An 8,347-nucleotide genomic window follows, 5' to 3' on the forward strand; every position below is an offset into this window, starting at 1 on the left:
GTCACCGCTACGCAGCACCACTACTGTAGTTATTTTATTATTATTTTCCCCTTTTTGTTTCTTCTTACATTTATGATGTTTATATCTTGCTTATTGTTTTATGTAGTTACTCATTTATTTTTGCGAATAACAAACAAGATTGTGTAGCCATGGAAACCAGATATCACCCACAATCAGCTGCAGTAAGGTAAAACAAACTATTGTTTTCTATGTTATTCCTTATAAAAGTAAACAACTTGTAATTTTTCAATTGGGGGGAAAATATCCAAATCATAATACAATTGTAATTCACTACACATAATACTAACACTTCTTCACTCTTGCTAATCCATCTTCTAATAAACCTCCAGTTACTTACATAAGCAAAAAACCACAAATAAAGGTTAACCATAACAATAAACAACAACAAAAAATACGTAAATAACAGCTGGTCATGTCGGCAATGAAGTCTTAGGTTGTGAAGACATTCGCTGGGCTTCGCACGGAAATTGATATCACAAAAATGGCTTGGCTGCAATATCTATTTTGCATAGCATATGTAATCTTTGATAGTAGTATCATTTGGTGTTTGGAGCAATCTTGGAATTTATAAATCAAGTTTACTTTAAAAAAATTGTTTTTAAAATTTGTATTTTTGTTATCTTTATAATTTGATTTTTTTTTTAGTTTTACACTCTGATTATTCAGTTACCAATTTTTTTGTAGGCCGATACAATTTTACTGTGAACAAAATGGCGAATGAATTATTAATTTATTACCTAAGGTTTTCTATCTTTAACAATTAGAGTAAAAGTCTACAAACTCGGTAAAATTAATTGCCGACAGAGGGTGCTGCAGGCAGCGCATTAATTCCTTTCTAATGGGTTGGTAACTAAAATATGTGGGATAAAACAAATTGAATTGTGTTTTAACAGAAGTGTTGTTAAACATCCCTATTTTGTAATATTAAATTTAAAAAAGTGAGCTGCAATTGAAAATCCTGCTACTTGTGGAGTTTAATCTACAATACGATTTTCTGCCTATAAACTAAATAAAACTAGTGATGACTCGGTTACTGATTTTACATCACGTTTGATTTTAGTTTGGTTTTGGTTCGGTTTTTTTCTGTTCCCCCATACTATTATTATTAGCGAATTTCCCAAATAAGGAATAAGCTATTACCGTAGTACTCATGGTAAGACCTGGACCCGGGACCAGTTTACTTTTTCGTTTTGAGGTCCCTAGAGGCCAAAAACACCATCCTTTAAAATTTATATATATATATATATATATATACAATTCCACCATAAAACCATGGTCTGATCATGCTGAGCTGGTTTGCGAACTCGTTTAAATAAATGTAGGTTTATACATTTGTACTAAATTTCATCAAAATCGGATGATTTTTGCTCGAGTAATCGTGCTAACAGACAGGCACATAAATAATATACAGTATGTGAATTTTAATGGATGGTGTTTTTGGCCTCTGGGGAAACAAAACAAAAAAGAAAATCGGTGGGTCCAGGTCTTACCTATAAGTGAAATTCTCTAAAATGCAAACAATAATGCTTGAGGGTTTTTCATTTTAAAGATAAAATATCTACAATATCATATTTCAAGTTTACGGAAAGTAAATAAATGAAACCTCTTATAACACTTAAAACATATATTTACGCTTATACTGTTATTCACAAAGTGTTATAAGACGTTTCATTTATTTACTTTCCGTAAATTTAATAACACGTACAATGCTGATCAAGAAGATATGTATATTTCAAGTTATAATATGACTGGTGATTAGTTACAAGTTTAATATGAAGCCATAAACAGTTTTGTGGCAAAGGTCTATGGCCAGCGGCAAATTGAATGTTCACAACAAAAATACTGCATGAGTGAGATTTAATAGACAATAGACAAATAGACAGACATCTTTATTAGTAATTAGGTACTTCAAGAAATACATTAGCGACAAAATACAAAAATAGGAAATTTCTCTTGCTTTACAATAATTATTTAGGTAGTTTCTTTGGTTTGCCATGCCTATGTTCTTTGGTCAAAAACTCCTCCTTGATTGAGCACACTGGTTCATTTACAAACCAGTACCAAGGTTCCCTTTTCATGATAGGTTTGTCATGTGCAGAGAGAGGGAATTTAGAATTTTGCAGCCAATATACGATGGTTTCTAACTGAACTGTGTAGTGTGGTGGATGGGAAGGCTGTAAATGCTTTAACTCAATAGCCCATTATTTATATAGAACTATTTTATAACTATTATTATAGAACTAATTTCCATGATAAAATTGTTTTGGGATTTGTTTATAATTATCGTAGTAATAAATAATGGAAGTCTTAAAGAATTAAAAGAATGAGAATGAGTTTTGGACTGATAATGGGTTTGTTATAATTAAACATCTGATAAACCTTTTATTTGCTCCTAACTAGGGGTGTGCGAAGCAGCAACAAATTTTTTATTCGAAGCAATGATTCAATTCAAAATGTTTTCGATTCGAATCTATGCAACTCGGTTCGAAGCAATACGGCATTTTTCTATTCATACTTGTCAATGGAGTAAGAAACTTAGACAAAGAAAAGAGAAAAATTTATAGTTAACCCCTTAACCGCCGTCTAACTAGCCTAGTCAAAATCCGCCATTGCCACTTATTTTTGCCGTTTTTTGACGATTTTTACTTGTGATTTAAAAAATTGTACCAGTTGTTTTTTTTTAAAGAAAATAGTTATCAATGTTGTTTGTAGACATCTTCAAAAACATTAAGCTTTAACAATACTAAAATTTGAGATTGGGGGGGGGGGGTTCGGGGGTTTCTTGAGTCAGGCCTATAATAAAAATTAGGCCTACAATAAAGTCTACAACTCTAATAAATCGTCATCCTCAAGCATGTCACCAGCCATTACGACTAATATTTACTACTTATTCAACACTACCAAGAAAATAACCACCAAAAATCACAATTATAATGACACGCATAATGTACGTGAGCATTACGTAAGCTTCCGCAAGCACGAGTTTTACTGAAACTACGAACGGAACTGATCGGGACCATTACTGACCTATAATACCACTAAAATCCACCAGATTGCAGCACTAGTCAAGCAGCACTGTCAACAACTTGTTTACGTACGTATATCAGAGATAAGGCGGGAAGTGAGCTGTTAAAAATAAAACACAACAGCTGATTACGTCAACACGAGATAACTCGTACGTGGCGGTTGCTCTGAAAACTAGTATCGCCCGGCATATCTCGTGCGTGGCGGTTAAGGGGTTAATGTAAAAATTATTTAAAAAACAAATATGTTCTAAATTCTGTATCAGTAATTGGCATAATGATTTGTGCAAGAGGGACTATTACAACAATTTTTGTTGCATTGTGATTTAGCCTCCGGATAACCAATATTTCAATAAAGTGGTTTAAATACCTGCATAAAAGTTATCCAAAATGTTGCTCACGGCAACCGGTTTCAACCCGCAATAGGGATCTTCAGCTCAATGAAACAGCTGATAAGGATTGGACGACTGGATTCCACTGACCACCGGCAGTCTAAACTATACCTTCGCCGGGGATGAGTCGTAGCAATAATTTCGGCCGTGTCTTCAATGTTAAATGTCCGTGTTTTGTGTTTGTGACTATGTGTGCATGTTTTTTACGCCTTTTGACGACCTTCCCAAGAAGAGAAAAAATGTTTTGACATCCTGATCGGCCTGATGAAGATCCCTATTGCGGATTGAAACCGGTTGCCGTAAGCAACATTTTGGATAATTTTTGTTGAATAAAAAAAATCTTCCATCAAAATTTAAAAATTAAATAATCATTAAAGTGTTAAAAGGATAATGTAAAATCATTCAAAATCATTTATATGGACAACATTATTAATCTAAGTAACTTATTATTTAGATCATAAATATAAGTTTATTATTACTGCGTCTAATAGGCAAAGTTTATTATAATAATTAATTTTATCAAAATAAAATAGGCTAATTAAAATTTACCACATTTGTGTAATGCAATTTTTGTTGATGTGGTTTTAGGCCTATTCATTCATCTTACTTATATTATAAATGTGAAAGTTTGCGTGATTGTTTGTTTGTTTGTTTGAAGTTCAATCACGCATTAACTACTGGACGGATTGGGCTGAAATTTGGCATGATGATAGCTCACATTCCCGATTAACATATAGGCATATTTTTATCTCAAAATCCTTTCGGGCTCCGCCCCGGTGGCTCTGTAGTTCCCCTTGTTAACTTTGTGAGTATTCATATTTAAAGGGACTAGTGTACATGTTGCTCGAATTCGAGCAATTGCAAAGTATTACAGGAGTTATTTCAAAACGAAAATGAATAACAGTCATATTTAATGAGTTTAAAATAGTCACCTCAAAGATTGCCGGTGTGTAACTCAGACCATGTTTATCTTCGTTATTGATAAACCTAAAGCATTCTGGCCGGTTTTCTCCTTCTCATAATGCATCGCTGTACAGGCAACACAGGTCATTGATAGAGGGCCAATTGAGAACAAAAAGTCGTTTTGGGGTAGTGTTAGGGTGCATTTATAACTTAATAGTTGAGATTGTCCAGGGTCAGGTGCTGACTTGATGAGTTAAGCCTATTACGCGTCACTGTTCTGTAGCTGCGGTCGTTATCACGATTACGCCTCCTGTCTATGTTTCGTTGGCGTCACGTCTTAGGAATTTAAAAGAAAAAACAACAAATAAACAAATTATAGCTACACAAAACAACGATAAATGCACAAATTTAAGATACAATCATACTAACACGATCCGTCTTGGGGGTTATGTTTACACAAACTCAAATACTGTAGTAAATAAATGTACTCAATGCGTTTCATTGAATTGAAAAATAAATAACAGCAACTAAATTATACAGCTGATCAAAATGTAAACAATTGTGTTCTCCATAAGGATAACATGGGAACTTTCAAAGCCAATGGGGCAGATGCCAAGGGACTTTTTCAAAAATGTAAGGCCAGTTTGCAAATCTACGTGACACGCTCTTTCCAATGAGACGTCAATGGATAAAATCGGTTAAGAAATGGCGGAGGAGGTTAACCGACAAAGTTTCATGTAGCGTATTAATTATATAGATTATTATAAAGGTGTTATTTTATAATGTTAATACAGTACACAATTTTATGGCTGTCAAAGATATTAAATATGACACTTTATTTTCCAGATTTAATTTCTTACAAAATTGCTGGACTTGTTTAGGAGTTGTTCCTCTTCAACTTGAACCAATAAGATAATGCCCAACTTTCATTACAAACATTGTGTAGAGTTAAAAAATGCAAATTATTTTGTGCTGCTGTCTATTGTACAAAAAAACCAAAGGTAGCAGAGAACAAAAACGGTATATTTAATAATTCTTATGGAGAAAATATTAACTGTTGTAGTTTGACTAATTTGGTTTCATATTAACTGTCGTCAGTTCCAAATATTAACATTCGTCATTGCTATATTTTTCGGCGAGCTGCCATTTTCAAGCACACAGTCCAGGAATAAACATTAAAAAATCTGCTTGTACATTGTTGGTTTACACACATGACACTTAACACAAAACACATAAATAAATAGGTAATACTTTTAGTTGGATAGGCCTATCAAGAGTACAAAACATTGCCCTTACACAATCGGGAACAGACTGTTTAATGTGGGTTTTTATGGATTTATAAATTTAGAAGACATCCATTTTACTTCCCTTATGACAGTTAGGACATCTAGACCGGTGTTGATGTCATTCATATTGTGATAACTGTCAATTAGGTGTTGTGCAAATGTTGACTTCAGTGTGTCTGTCCTTGGGTCTGGGTGGTGTTCTATATAACGGGTTTTAAATGCTCGCCCCGTTTGTCCAACGTAAAAACTCGGGCATTTGGCACAATTTATTTTGTAGATTCCTGTTGACAGGGTTGGTACGGTCAGGGAATTTTGTTGGTCTGGAAAAGTCAGGGAATTTTGGAAAAAATCTGGAATTTCTCTTGAAAGACTTCATTTTTTACAGATATGCTACATTTTGCATCTATGTCTCAATACTTGGTCAAAAACATCAAAGTTTGGCGAAAACATCGATGTAACAAAAACATCGTGAACCTACCATCGATATAAAAAACATCGAACATAGACAGACATTCTATCTTCACCCTCTGATTACTGGCTTTAAAAGAACGAACCGAGCTAGTTAGTACCGTGATGCGTGGAAGGACATTCATCGTTTCAATTTCAATACGATACTGCCTCATTGTACAATTTATACCAATACTGATTCAACCTTTAATAAACTAAAAAAAAACTGCACTTGCAGGAGTTTATAGAAAAATATTTATCCTGTTAGTTGAAACATTTAATAGTTTAGTTTGGTACTACTTTTTGTCTCCGGTACAAGCATGGTAGTTATTTTTCCAATATCACATGTTTCTTCCGATATAAACCGATGATATCGCAAGCAAAATATCGATATATATCAGTATCAGAAGCACCATATCGTCTATCTGCCAGTGTCAAGTCAAGGCCAAGTAGAACATAAAGTGCGAGGTTATGTTAGTTGGTACTCTTACTTTTCCAGATTCCAGATGTTTAATTCTTTTCTTATTGGTTTTATGAGTAAACTATTTAGGACTACATTTTTTCTAATAATTCTTGATTCTGACTATTCGATATTGTCTTACGGTATACCTGGAAAAAGTATAATATCAGTCTGGAAAACCTGGAAAAGTCAGGGAATTTCATTTTCCAAAATCAGTACCAACCCTGTGTTGAGCTGGTTTTATCTAATTGTTTGAGGTGGCTATTGTCCTTTAAGATTTGATTGGCTTTGTTTGTTGTTCTAAAGGATAAAGTGATGTTATGGTTTTTCAGGTGTCTCTTGAGACTGTGCTCAATGTTTTTGTTAAATTCAACACATACATTACTTCACTTTTTCGTTTGATCTGTTTGGCGATGAGCTTATCAATTAGATTACATTTTTTAAGCGACGATGAATTTGATTGTATCCAATTCTATCTTGTAATTTTCAGTGTTTAGTGGGACATTAACAATCTGTGAATCATTTTAGGGTTATTTAATAACGCGCAATGGTGTGGATATGGAACATTTTATTGTCTTCTATAGTTACTACACAACACACACACATGAAGTAGAAACGAGGACATTACATAACCTCACAGCCGGCTCCGGACATAGGAAGAATAATACTTTCATTCTTAGAAAAAGAAGAAGTCATTTAGGCCTAAGTTACATAGACGCTTGATAGCCTAAAGATTGGAGCATGTACTATATGACAAGAATATAAATTTATCTTCTCTAACAAATCATACTATTGCAAGTGGCTTTTTTTGTGAGTAAGGATGGTAGGAGGTTGCATGAATTGTCTGAGTTGGAAGTGGTGGGTTTCCAAAAGATGTTGTATGGTAATTTGTTGTCATTTTTTCTATTGTCAAATCTAAGAAGTTAATTTTGTTGTTTTTTTTTCTATCTCTTGTGTGAATTTTAGCTTAGGTGTAATGCCGTTCAATTAAAACCGACAACGAAGCTATACAAGCGGATTTTTCAATGTTTATTCCTAATCTGTGTGCTTGAAAATGACAGCTCGTTGATACATGTAGCATTGGCAAAAGTTACAATTTGTAACTGACAACAGGTAATATGAAACCAATTAGTCATTATTAAATTTCTGGGGCTACTGCAATTTCTTTCCAAACCATTTTGTAGAGCACAAAAACAAATGATTTAGTATCATGAAGCGTTGTTGTATATCTAACGAACAGTTACAGAAAAATTCCAAAAAAAGTGTTAATTTAAAATTACCATGTTATTCTTATGGATAATTAATAAACTGTTGTGATTTAGTTGATTATGGATGTACTTTCATCAAATATGGTAGATTTGTTTGTTTCATACTAAGCTATCAAAACTTTAAAAAAACACACCTTATTACCTTCCCTGCAGCAGCAAACAAATCCAATCATTAAAATTAATGCTGGAAATTAAATGTGTCCTTGTTGCTCGAATTCGAGCAATTGCCAAGTATTACAAGTGTTATTTTAAAACGAATAACAGTCATAATTTCTGATGACTAAAAGATTTGACTCAAAGATTATGGAAATACTTAAGATGCACATAACAGATCGATTTAATCAACATTTCTTGTAAATATCTTATCATTTTTCAAAAGCTGATCTGGTTTTTAGTGTTTTCTACAAATAGCCTTACTCATAGCGGCATTAGGTTGTCCATAATAACGATTATAAATTCTAAAAAAAAACGACACTATTTCTATTTCTTCTCCTTGGTGGTGTTCTATGACTTTCTTATGTTTCCGCAGTTTGCAAATCGGCTCTTT

Source organism: Macrosteles quadrilineatus, unplaced genomic scaffold (assembly GCF_028750875.1).
Source record: "Macrosteles quadrilineatus isolate MER2022 unplaced genomic scaffold, UCM_ALF_1.0 Scaffold_2__2_contigs__length_208266976, whole genome shotgun sequence".
Lineage (NCBI taxonomy): Eukaryota > Metazoa > Arthropoda > Insecta > Hemiptera > Cicadellidae > Macrosteles > Macrosteles quadrilineatus.